General features: G+C 37.2%; 1 protein-coding gene across 3 annotated transcripts in view; it reads right to left on the bottom strand.

Moving 5' to 3' along the window:
* The window catches only part of lin28b (lin-28 homolog B (C. elegans)), a 66,900-nt gene that overhangs the window by 20,222 nt on the left and 33,253 nt on the right, over positions 1-13,425 (bottom strand). The gene's annotated exons all lie outside the window — the stretch shown is intronic.

Below are 13,425 nucleotides of genomic sequence, written 5' to 3'. Positions count from 1 at the left end.
CCGGTGAACAAGTTAGGACATAAATCATGGTCCCAATACGGAAAACCATTGCATCTAATAGAGAATGTCTCATTTGCACCCCTGGTGGTGAAATCTATCAAAACTAGGCTGGTCCCAAAAAGGAGGGATTTTTCAAATTGACTGTGTCGGTTTTAAAAGTGCTCCCCGTCTGGCCAACATATGTAATAAGTGTGTGTAAGAAATTGAAATGCGCCCCTTTGGCCAAAATTTTAAAAATAAATAAATATGTATATAGGGACACACTGTAATAACTTGAAGATTTTAATAACTTAATGAAGATTAAAAACCAATTACAAACGAAAAATAAAAAATTAATTAAAAGCAGCCTTTTTGTCAAAATGTGTCAACTTCTTTCTTTTAAAATTGGGAACAATTTCTTATATTCTTTCTGTTTCTGTACTATTGCAATATTTTCTCGTAAAAATATTACTTTTGTATGTCAAATTGTTACTTTTGAATACAAAATGGTGACATTTGTCAAATAAAATTCCGACTTTTATCACAATATTGCCAATTTTTTTTTGTTCTTGTAAAATAGTGGCATTTATTGAGTAAAATTAGACCTATGTATATAATATTGCCAACATTTTAAAGTTTTCTTATAAAATTGTGACTTTTGTTGAGTAAAATTACTACTATTGTCATAAAATTGCCAAAATTAAGCTTTTCTTGTAAAATTTCGACTGTTATTGCGTAAAATTCCAACTTTTATCATAATATTGCACAGATGTTCAGTTTTTCTTGTAAAATTTTGACTTGTGTTGAGTAAAATTACGACTTTTATTATAATACTGCCAAAATTCTAAGTTTTTCTTGTGAAACTGTGACCTTTTTCTTGTGACATTCCAACTCATTTTATCACAACAAGCTTTTTTATATTTGCATAGTATGTATATATTATTAATGTTGTAAATACAAATCTTTATATATCTAGAAAGGGTGGTCTCAAAGAGGAGGGATTTTTCAAATTGACTTTAAAAGTGCTCCCCCTCTGGTCAACATAAGTGTGTGTAAGAAATTGAAATTTGCCCCCTTTGGCCAAAATGTATTTAAAAAATATGTATATAGAGTAGGGATGTCCGATAATATCGGACTGCCGATATTATCGGCCAATAAATGCTTTAAAATGTAATATCGTAAATTAACGGTATCGGTTTCAAAATTATCGGTATCGGTTTTCAAAAAGTAAAATGTATGAGTTTTTTAAAACGCCGCTGTGTACACGGACGTACGAAGATGTACAGAGCGCCAATAAACCTTGAAGGCACTGCCTTTGCGTGCTGGCCCTATCACATAATATCTACGGCTTTTCACACACACACACACACACACACAAGTGAAAGCAATGCATACTTGATCAACAGCCATACAGGTCACACTGAAGGTTACCGTATAAACAACTTTAACACTGTTACAAATATGCGCCACACTGTGAACCCACACCAAACAAGAATGACAAACACATTTCGGGAGAACATCCGCACCTTAACACAACATAAACACAACAGAACAAATACCCAGAACCCCTTGCATATGCTTGTTATCATTCAGAAAAATCTACTTCTCACACGAGGTGACAAGCAGAAAAAGAATTAGCCCACTCTTTGAGCTTCGTCTGTTGCACAAATAGACTAATAGTCTGGACTGAGTGAAGCTGTTTTATTTAAGTTTTGTCCCTTTTTTCCCAATGCACTTTAAAGGATGGCTGTGTTTTCTACTAGTCTAGACTGAAGCAGTTTTATTAATGTTCATGCACTTTAAAGGATGGCTGTGTTATCTACTAGTCTAGACTGAAGCAGTTTTTTATTTTTGTGCCTTTCTTGTTTTTATTTGCACATTTTTTTTACTCATACGAATATGTTAACAGGGCAGATTGAGCCCAGTTTATAGTATACTCTGGACTGAAGCTGTGTGCCTTCATTGTTTTTGTAGCTGTTGTTTTGAGGCATGTTTTTTTTTTTAAATGCACTTTGCGAAAGTCAAAGTACAGTATTTCCCATAGTTGTAGTGGATATCAGGATTATTTCAGGGAGAGCATGTCCCAAATTCCAAGCTGCTGTTTTGAGGCATGTTAAAAAAAATAATGCACTTTGTGACTTCAATAATAAATATGGCAGTGCCATGTTGGCACTTTTTTCCATAACTTGAGTTGATTTATTTTGGAAAACCTTGTTACATTGTTTAATGCATCCAGCGGGGAATCACAACAAAATTAAGCATATTAATGTGTTACCGTATTTTTTGGACTATAAGTCGCAGTTTTTTTCATAGTTTGGCCGGGGGTGCGACTTATACTCAGGACCGACTTATGTGTGAAATTATTAACACATTACCGTAAAATATCAAATAATATTATTTAGCTCATTCACGTAAGAGACTAGACGTATAAGATTTCATGGGATTTAGCGATTAGGAGTGACAGATTGTTTGGTAAACGTATAGAATGTTCTATATGTTATAGTTATTTGAATGACTCTTACCATAATATGTTACGTTAACATACCACGCACGTTCTCAGTCGGTTATTTATGCCTCATATAACGTACACTTATTCAGCCTGTTGTTCACTATTCTTTATTTATTTTAAATTGCCTTTCAAATGTCTATTCTTGGTGTTGGGTTTAATCAAATAAATTTCCCCCAAAAATGAGACTTATACTCCAGTGCGACTTATATATGTTTTTTTCCTTCTTTATGATGCATTTTCGGCCGCTGCGACTTATACTCCGGAGCGACTTATAGTCCAAAAAATACGGTAATCCCACGACTGTATATATCGGCATCGGTTAATATCGGAATCGGTTATTAAGATTTGGACAATATCGGAATATCGGATATCGGCAAAAAAGCCATTATCGGACATCTCTAATATAGAGACATACTGTAATAACTTGATGTAAATAATGAAGATTGAAAAAACAATCACAAACAAACTAAAAAAAAAAAAAACTTACCTTTTATATATTTGCATAGTATGTATACATTATTAATGTTGTAAATACAAATCTTTATATATCTAGAAAGGGTGGTCCTAAAGAAGTAGGCATTTTTCAGAGGTCTCAAGAAGGTAACATATACAAGAATGTGTGAGTGTGCGCACGCGTGTGTGTGTGTGTGTGTGTGTGTGTGTGTGTGTGTGGGAAGGAGCGTACATCAATCAATACAGGCTCCGACATCATGGCTAGAAATAGACCTCTTTTTCACCAGCCAGAGCCCTCGTCATCACCAGAGCTGACAATCAATACAGGAAGCGGTAACGTGAGGGGGGGGATGATGGGGAAGCAGAGATGACCGCCATCCTCCCCCCAAACCCCCCCCCCACCCCCCACCCCCACCCACCTCTCCCTCCCCCGTCACTCCTCTCCATGGTGACCACCAGCTATGGCATGGCTAATTATGAAATGCTTTGAATCCGAGGTGGCCCATGCGCACGCGTTCTACAGCGCGGCGTGCCTGCCGCATGGAGGAGGTGATATTTTGCGGTTCTTAGGGCGCAGGAAGTGGACACGGCAGATGCAATACGAACCGAGGTTGAGGGGGGTGGGATACACAGTCACATGGGTAAAAACCACCAACAAAGCCGCCCTTAAGAAGCCCAAGCATCCTCAGCATATTGCCATTAGCAGCCACGACCCTTGACCCCTGCCCAACCTTCCCCCACCGCCTGGCTGACACTTAAAAGCCTTCATGTTCCACTGCTTCAAATTAACAACACCTTCCATTAAGGCTGCGTGGTCCTATATTTCATGTGAAGGAACCTGCGGACTGAGTGCTAACAGAAGCGCCCTGGGCTTATATAACTGAGGCCGCTCTCAACAGAACCACGCCATACATTATTCATTATGAACGGATAACAATCACGACTCATAAAAAATGGAAAAAAAAAAACTCAGGAAAATACGGTAATGGCTGCTAATTCATTGACGTGCTTTTGTTTTTGAATCATGATCTAACAGACTGCATGTGATCCAACTATTGCTGCTATTGTTTGTTTGTTTGACAATTTAAAATACAATTTAAAAAAAGTGGTTACTTATTGATAACTCAACTTTACACATCATCAAATTAGTAAAAAGTCATTTTTTATATTTTATGTATGTACATTTTTTGTCCTCACATTTTTTTAAATGCAATCGGACCTGCATTAAAACATCTAAATAAACATGTTCATACTAATTAGAATGTATTTGATATTATTATTTTTAAAAATAGTTTGCTAGCCTTATCAATTTAACTCTGATTCAATATAAATAAGTTTAAAATACTACAAATAAAATTACAATGTTATTTGTGGTCCGTGTACCTAGGGCCGTTTTACGATTTTTGGCAGATTTGAAAACAAACAAAAAAGGGTTGAGTTTCATTAAAAGATTGATTTTGTGCTGTTTTCCTTTTATGGATATTTATTTTTCCAGATACCAACACAAACATCCAATCCATGTTTATCAAAAATGTGTGTTTATCCGTATGACGACAAATTGAACCGGAAGCAGTATTTTAGCTTTTCCTTCGCGTTTAGCATATTTTTAGCATAACGGTAACACACTTGGTCAGTGTACCTTCCATTCATTCTATTTCTAATACTGTAACGCAAATCAAAAAACATAGTTAGGACCGTTTTTCGATGTTTACTATATATGGCAGATTTGAAAACAAACAAAAAAGGGTTGATTTTCATAAATATATTGCCATAAAATTGGATTTTGTGCTGTTTTCCCTTTATGGGTTGAAATTTTTCCAGATAAATACAAAAATCGAAAACACTTTTACGAGTTTTGGCAGATTTGAAAACAAGCAAAAAAAGGGTTGAATTTCATTAAAAGATTGCCATAAGATTTGATTTTGCGCTGTTTTTCGTTTATGGATTTTTATTTTTCCAGATACCAACACAAACTTCCAATCCATGTCTATCAAAAATGTGTGTTTATCCATATGATGACAAATTGAACCGGAGAAAGTATTTTAGCTTTTCCTTCGCATTTATCATATTTTTAGCATAATGGTAACACATTTGGTCAGTGTACCTTCCATTCATTCTATTTCCAATTCTGAAACGCAAATCAAAAAATAAAGTTAGGGCGGTTTTTCGATTTTTACTATATATGGCAGATTTGAAAACAAACAAAAAAGGTTTGATTTTCATTAAAATATTGCCATAAAATTGGATTTTCTGTTCTTTTCTCTTTATGGATTAAAATTTTTCCAGATAAACACAAAAATCTAAACATTTTTTACGAGTATAACAAGTTTTGGCAGATTTGAAAACAAACAAAAAAGGGTTGAATTTCATTAAAAGGTTGCCATAAGATTTGATTTTGCACTGTTTGCGTTTATGGATTTTTATTTTTCCAGATACCAACACAAACATCCAATCCATGTTTATCAAAAATGTGTGTTTATCCATATGATGACTAATTGAACCGGAAGTAGTATTTTAGCTTTTCCTTCGCATTTAGCATATTTTTAGCATAACGGTAACACATTTGGTCAGTGTACCTTCCATTCATTGTATTTCCAATTCTGAAACGCAAATCAAAAAACTAATTTAAGGCCGTTTTTCGATTTGTACTATATATGGCAAATTTGAAAACAAAAAAGGGTTGATTTTCATAAAAATATTGCCATAAAATTGGATTTTGTGCTGTTTTTCCTTCATGGATTAACATTTTTCCAGATACACACAAAAATCGAAAAAAAAATTCATCCAAAATGCAAAAATGCGTGTTTATCTGTGTGATGACAGATTGAACCGGAAGCAGTATTTTAGCTTTTCCTTTGCATTTAGCATGTTTTTAGCATAATGGTAACACTTTTGTTCAGCAAGAGTCCTATTGTCGTTTCAAAAAAGTGTCATTAAATAGTTGTCCAACTTTTGTTTCAGAAATAAAAATAGAAATCAGTTTTGGGATTTGCATTTCAGAATTCAAAATCAAATGAACGTACAAAGACTATTAGTTGTGTTTGTTCCAGCTAATTTATTTAATGTAAACTATATTTTATTGTAGTCATGTTTACAGACACTAGTAAGTAAAGAACAAAAATAAACAAAAAAACATTAGTCAAATAAAAAATTCCCTATTTATTTCCATTTTCTTTCTCCTTTCATTGATTATATTAATTGATGATTAAATGTCTATGAAACGTCAATACAAACAGGCATTTGGAAAGCATGCAACTTGCATTTTGAAAATAAACGAAAAGGTGTAAATGAGTGTATTTTTAAACATAAGACAAACTGATACAGGGTGGCACTCATTGGTCCGTGTACGTTCTGTTCATTCTATTTCCAATTCTGAAACTCAAATCAAAAAAACTAAATTAGGGTGGTTTGTCGATTTTTATTATATATGGCAGATTTTAAAACACACAGAAAAGGTTTAATTAAAATATTGCCATAAAATTAGATTTTTTTTGTCTACCTGGAAAAATGATAATCCATAAAGGGAAAACAGCACAAAATTAAATTGTATGGCAATATTTTAATAAAAATCAACCCTTTTTTGTTTGTTTTCAAATCTGCCATGTATAATAAAAATCAAAAAACGGCCCTAATTTTGTTTTTTGATTTGTGTTTCAGAATTGGAAATAGAATGAATGGAAGGTACATGGACCAATGAGACTTTTTTAAAACGACAATAGGACTCCTGCTGAACAAAGATGTTACCGTTATGCTAAAAACATGCTAAATGATCTGTGTGCCTTCCGTTTATTCTATTTCCAATTCTGAAATGCAAATCAAAAAATAAAATTAGGGCCGTTTTTCGATTTTTTTTATATATATGGCAGATTTTAAAACAAACAAAAAAGGGTTGATTTTCCTAAAAATATGGCATAAAATTGGATTTTGTGCTGTTTTCTCTTTATGGATTAAAATTTTTCCAGATTAACACAAAAATCGAAAAAAAATTTCATCCAAAATGCAAAAATGCGTGTTTATCTGTGTGATAAATTGAACCGGAAGCCGTATTTTAGCTTTTCCTTTGCGTTTAGCATGTTTTTAGCATAACAGTAACACCTTTGTTCAGCAGGAGTCCTATTTCCGTTTTAAAATAGTGTCATTAAATAGTAGTCCAACTTTTGTTTCAGAAATAAAAATAGAAAAAATGTGCAAAATTAGTTTTTTGATTTGCATTTGAGAATTGGAAATAGACCGGTTAAATTTGTCATCACACAGATAACCACGCATTTTTGCATTTTGGATGAAAGTATATTAGATTTTTGTTTTTATCTGGAAAATTTACGATTCATAAAAGGAAAACAGAATAAAATCCAATTTGAAGGCAATATTTTAATGAAAATCAACCCTTTTTTGTTTGAAAATCTGCCATTCATAATAAAAATCGAAAAACGGCCCTCATTTTGTTTTTTAATTTGCGTTCCAGAATTGGAAATAGAATGAACAGGTACACGGACCACCTTTGTTCAGCAGGAGTCCTATTGTCGTTAAAAAGTGTCATTAAATGGTTGTCCAACTTTTGTTTCAGAAATAAAAATAGAAAAAATGGCCGAATGAACAGAAGGTACACGGATCTAAAATACTGCTTCCTGTTCAATTTATCATGACACAGACAACCACGCATTTTTGCATTTTGGATGACCATATATTCGATTTTTGTGTTTATCTGGAAAAAGAAAAATCCATAAAAGGAAAACAGCACAAAATCCAATTTGATGGCAATTTTTTAATGAAAATCAACCCTCTATTTTAAAATCTGTCATATATAATAAAAATCGAAAAACGGCCCTAATTTAGTTTTTTGATTTGCGCTTCAGAATTGGAAATAGAATGAACGGAAGGTACACGGACCATTCGTTGTGTTTGTTCCAGCTAATTTATTTAATGTATTTTATTGTAGTCATGTTTACAGACACCAGTAAGTAAAGAACTAAAAAAAAAGTCAAACAAAAAAATCCCTATTTATTTCCATTTTCTTTCTCCTTTCATTGATTATATTAATTGATGATGGAATGTCTATGAAACGACTATGAAATGTCGATACAAACAGGCAGTAATTTGCATTTTGAAAATTAACGAAAAGGTGTATTTTTAAACATAAAACAAACTGATACTCTGCTTATTCATAGGTGACATGTTCAAACTAGAAATGGTACAAAACATTTAGCGAGGGATTCTCTTCCAGCATCACGAGCGTCGATCACCGTGTGCATGCACGTACACAACCATGTGCGAGGGCAGGGAAAAAACATTATATTCAGACAATCCATACCTGAGGCCTGTAATTCTCATGACATTCATCAAAAGAAGTGTCAATTCTTTAGAACCTTTGACTTATCGCACAAAATCCTACTCAATTCCCACGAGAACATTCCTGGTTGGGAGTCTGCTCATCAAAAGGAAGTCACGTGATTTGAGTCTTAGTCGGCCATTTTTCCCGGTGCGCAGGAGAGAAGGGAGGAAGCCTGACCTATAGGTGGTGTGTGTGCGTAAGGGAGGGTGATATAGCGTGGAGACAAAGCCTGACACTGGCTATCTGGAGACGGAAAGGGGGCGGGGCCTGCATGCCAAACGGTGACATGGACTAGAGGTTAATCTCACTAGGGGCCCACTTTAACCTCGCCGCACAAAACACACTCTGTTTCTCTCTGCGGCGTGCACATGCACCGACACACACACACACTCTCAAAACTGGAGACATCTTACAATGGTTCACATGCAGTCTGGTTCGACGTACACACACACACACACACACGCACACACGCACACACTCAGGAGGAGCATCACGCACACCGTCCAACATTAAAAACTGATTACAGACAAAAGGGCAAACAGCATCCCTGACCCCCATTTTTGTCTTTCAAGAAATGTTACTTCATTTTCCCTTAAAATAATTTCCAAGGGGAGCTTAAAAACACTCACACACACCTATAAGGAAGTGATCAGATAGAGGAGACCTCCCGCTCGCCGGCTCACACAAACACACACTCGTCTTTCCTCACCGTCCTTTAAAACCGAGCATCATTTGTAACATTTGTAGTGCATCGATTGTGTAAGTGTACCTATTGTTGTGGCCAGGAAGTGAATTCAAATGGAGCAGACTCGTTACACCAGTGTTTTTCAACCACTGTGCCGCGGTGTGTCGTGAGATACAGTCTGGTGTGCCGTGGGAGATTATCTAATTTCACCTATTTGGGTTAAAAATAATTTTTTGCAAACCAGTAATTACAGTCTGCAAATGATGTGTTGTTGTTGAGTGTCGGTGCTGTCTAGAGCTCGGCAGAGTAACCGTGTAATACTCTTCCATATCAGTAGGTGGCAGCCGGAAGCTAATTGCTTTGTAGATGTCGGAAACAGCGGGAGGCAGGGTGCAGGTAAAAAGGTGTCTAATGCTTAAACCAAAAATAAACAAAAGGTGAGTGCCCCTAAGAAAAGGCATTGAAGCTTAGGGAAGGCTATGCAGAACGAAACTAAAACTGAACTGGCTACAAAGTAAACAAAAACAGAACGCTGGACGACAGCAAAGACTTACTGTGGAGCAAAGACGGCGTCCACATTGTACACCCGAACATGACATGACAATCAACAGTGTCCCCGCAAAGAAGGATAAAAACAACTGAAATATTCTTGATTGCTAAAACAAAGTGGATGCGGGAAATATCGCTCAAAGGAAGACATGGAACTGCTACAGGAAAATACCAAAAAAAAGAGAAAAAGCCACCAAAATAGGAGCGCAAGACAAGAACCAAAACACTACACACGGGAAAACGGCCAAAAAAGTTAAAATAAGTCACGGCGTGATGTGACAGGTGGTGATAGTACACCTACTTTGAGACAAGAGCTATAGTGATGCATGCTTGGTTATGGTTTAAAGTCATATCAATCAATCAATCAATGTTTATTTATATAGCCCTAAATCCCAAGTGTCTCAAAGGGCTGCACAAGCCACAACGACATCCTCGGTTCAGATCCCACATCAGGGCAAAGAAAAACTCAACCCAGTGGGATGACAATGAAAACCCTTGGAGAGGACCCCCCACCCCCACTCTAGGGAGACCGGTGCAATGGACGTCGAGTGGGTCTAGCATAATCATACTTGCCGACCTTTGAATTCGGGTTGGTGGTAGCGGGGGTGTATATTGTAGCCCGGAAGAGTTAGGGATGCAAGGGATTCTGGGTATTTGTTCTGTTGTGTTTATGTTGTGTTACGGTGCGGATGTTCTCCCGAAATGTGTTGGTCATTCTTGTTTGGTGTGGGTTCACAGTGTGGCGCATATTTGTAACAGTGTTATAGTTGTTTATAAGACCACCCTCAGCATGACCTGTATGGCTGTTGACCAAGTATGTCTTGCAGTCACTTTCGTGTGTGTGCAGAAGCCGCATACAACATGTGACTGGGCCGGCACGTTGTTTGTATGGTGAAAAAGCGGACGCGTCGACAGGTTGTAGAGGACGCTAAAGACAGTGCCATCACGGCACGCCCTTAAAGGCCTACTGAAAGCCACTACTACCGACCACGCAGTCTGATAGTTTATAAATCAATGATGAAATCTTAACATTGCAACACATGCCAATACGGCCGGGTTAACTTATAAAGTGCAATTTTAAATTTCCAGAGGAACTTCCGGTTGAAAACGTCTATATATGATGACGTTTGCGCGTGATGTCAATGGTTGAAGCGGAAGTATTCGGACACGTTGTATCTCAATACAAACAGCTCTGTTTTCATCGCAAAATTCCACAGTATTCTGGACATCTGTGTTGGTGAATCTTTTGCAAATTTGTTTAATGAACAATGAAGACTGCAAAGAAGAAAGCTGTACGTGGGATCGGTGTATTAGCGGCTGGCTGCAGCAACACAACCAGGAGGACTTTGCGTTGGATAGCAGACGCGCTATCCAACGCTAGCCGCCGACCGCATCGATGATCGGGTGAAGTCCTTCGTCGCGCCGTCGATCGCTGGAACGCAGGTGAGCACGGGTGTTGATGAGCAGATGAGGGCTGGCGTAGGTGAAGTGCTAATGTTTTTATCATAGCTCTGACGAGGTCCCGTAGCTAAGTTAGCTTCAATGGCGTCGTTAGCAACAGCATTGCTAGGCTTCAACAGGCGGCACAGCATTAACCGTGTGGTTACAGGTCCAGTGTTTGGTTCTGTGTCTCCTGATAGTAGTATTGTTGATCTTCTGTCTGTCCTTCCAGTCAGAGGCTTATTTCTTTTGTTTCTATCTGCATTCAAGCACAATGCTATCACGTTAGCTCCGTAGTTAAAGTGCTTCACCGATGTATTGTCGTGGAGATAAAAGTCACTGTGAATGTCCATTTCACGTTCTCGACTCATTTTCAAGAGGATATAGTATCCGAGGTGGTTTAAAATAGAAATCCGTGAACCACAATAGAAAAAGGAGAAAGTGTGGAATCCAATGAGCCCTTTTACCTAAGTTACGGTCAGAGCAAAAAAAGATACGTCCTGCACTGCATTCTAGTCCTTCACTCTCACGTTACTTATCCACGAATCTTTCATCCTCGCTCAAATTAATGGGGTAATCGTCGCTTTCTCGGTCTGAATCGCTCTCGCTGCTGGTGTAAACAATGGGGAAATGTGAGGAGCCTTTCAACCTGCGACGTCACGCTACTTCCGGTACAGGCAAGGCTTTTTTTATCAGCGACCAAAAGTTGCGAACTTTATCGTCGATGTTCTCTACTAAATACTTTCAGCAAAAATATGGCAATATCGCGAAATGATCAAGTATGACACATAGAATGGATCTGCTATCCCCGTTTAAATAAAAAAAAAGGCATTTCAGTAGGCCTTTAATATTGTTGTCCAGGTGAAAATCGGGAGAATTTCGTGAGAATGGTTGCCCCGGGAGATTTCCGGGAGGGGCACTGAAATTCCGGAGTCTCCCGGAAAAATCGGGACGGTTGGCAAGTATGAGCATAATATTGTGAAAGTCCAGTCCATAGTGGATCTAACATAATAGTGAATATATCCAACAATTGCGACAACGACTTTTTACTGTCGACCGAGTTTCGTCTTTTAATCATTTCTGCTGGTGGTGTGCCTCCGGATTTTTACAACGCAAAAAATGTGCCTTGGCTCAAAAAAGATTGAAAAACACTGCATCACACAGTGAAACATTCTTCTTCTATTTGCTCTGGATGTTACTCAGAAATAATGTACAATATTTAATTGACATACCTTTGTGAATTCTGGCCAAGAAATAGTGATCGGGATAAAATGTACGTTTCCAGAAAGCTTTGTAAAGGCAATATGTTTGCTACAGCTCTGTCCTTGGATTGTGCAAGTGTACTTACTACCATGCACACTAAGCGGTTCTATGGTAGAACATTCCTTTCCGAATGCAATGTACCGAGTGACAGGAACAGCCGTTATAGTGAGCAAACCTATAAATCACAATTATTGTAACGGAAGCAACACGGGCTGATTATATGCATTCATCATAAAATGGACGTGACACGCTACTCTCACTGGACCTTCTTTCCATTTTTAGAAACACGTGCCATACGAAGAGCCACTGCAGTGATGCAGTGTTAGTGGGGGTGCAGAGGGTAATGTTTCAACATGAATGCATCAAAGTCTTGATTCCATCCAAGGTGTGTTCCCTCAACAACAACAAAAAAAGAGTTGAAAGGTTTCCATATGTAAAGTACTATCCTCCAATATAAGCTTTGACATCATAAAAGGGTGCTATATAGATAACACGCCTTACACAATTCATCTGGGATAATATGACCACACAACACGTCTTGCCCATTAAGCACAAAACAAAAGAGCAGAGCAAATCAAAAATGAACTGGCAAACTGCAGCTCGTCATCCTTTTTTGCCTTTCTCTTTCCACTTGCCGCATTAAAAACAAGGCAGTAAAATGGGCAATTTAACACAGGAAATAGGATGCAGTAAGATTGGCTTCAAAATACGTCGACTATACGACCAGGGGGATGAACTCCATCTGTCTGTAAGTCGACACAAATAAGCTACGTATGTGAAGCGACGAAAGGTCAAGCACCTTATTACTGAAGGATATTAGGGCCACACAGACATAAAAATGGGGGAAAAGTAGGCATGAGCATTAAATTGATTTTATAGATAAATTCAAGCTTTTTGCTGCAGACGATGTAACGAAAAAACTAACAAATCAATGTTTTCCTCTTCTACACTGCAAAAACTGAAATGTAAGTAAGATTAAATATCTCAAATAAGGGTGATATTTGCTTATTTTCTGTCTGATAAGATCATTCTTCTCACTAAGCAGATTTTATGTTAGAGTGTTTTACTGGTTTTAAGGGTTTTGGTCCTAAGTGATCTCAGTAAGATATCACAGCTTGTTGCTGATATTTGAGGACCTACACTACCATTCAAAAGTTTGGGGTCACATTGAAATGTCCTTATTTTTGAAGGAAAAGCACTGTACTTTTCAATGAAGAT

The sequence above is a fragment of the Entelurus aequoreus genome, linkage group LG23, assembly GCF_033978785.1.
Source record: "Entelurus aequoreus isolate RoL-2023_Sb linkage group LG23, RoL_Eaeq_v1.1, whole genome shotgun sequence".
In the NCBI taxonomy this organism is placed as follows: Eukaryota; Metazoa; Chordata; class Actinopteri; order Syngnathiformes; family Syngnathidae; genus Entelurus; species Entelurus aequoreus.
This window is presented reverse-complemented; position numbering and strand designations above follow the sequence as displayed.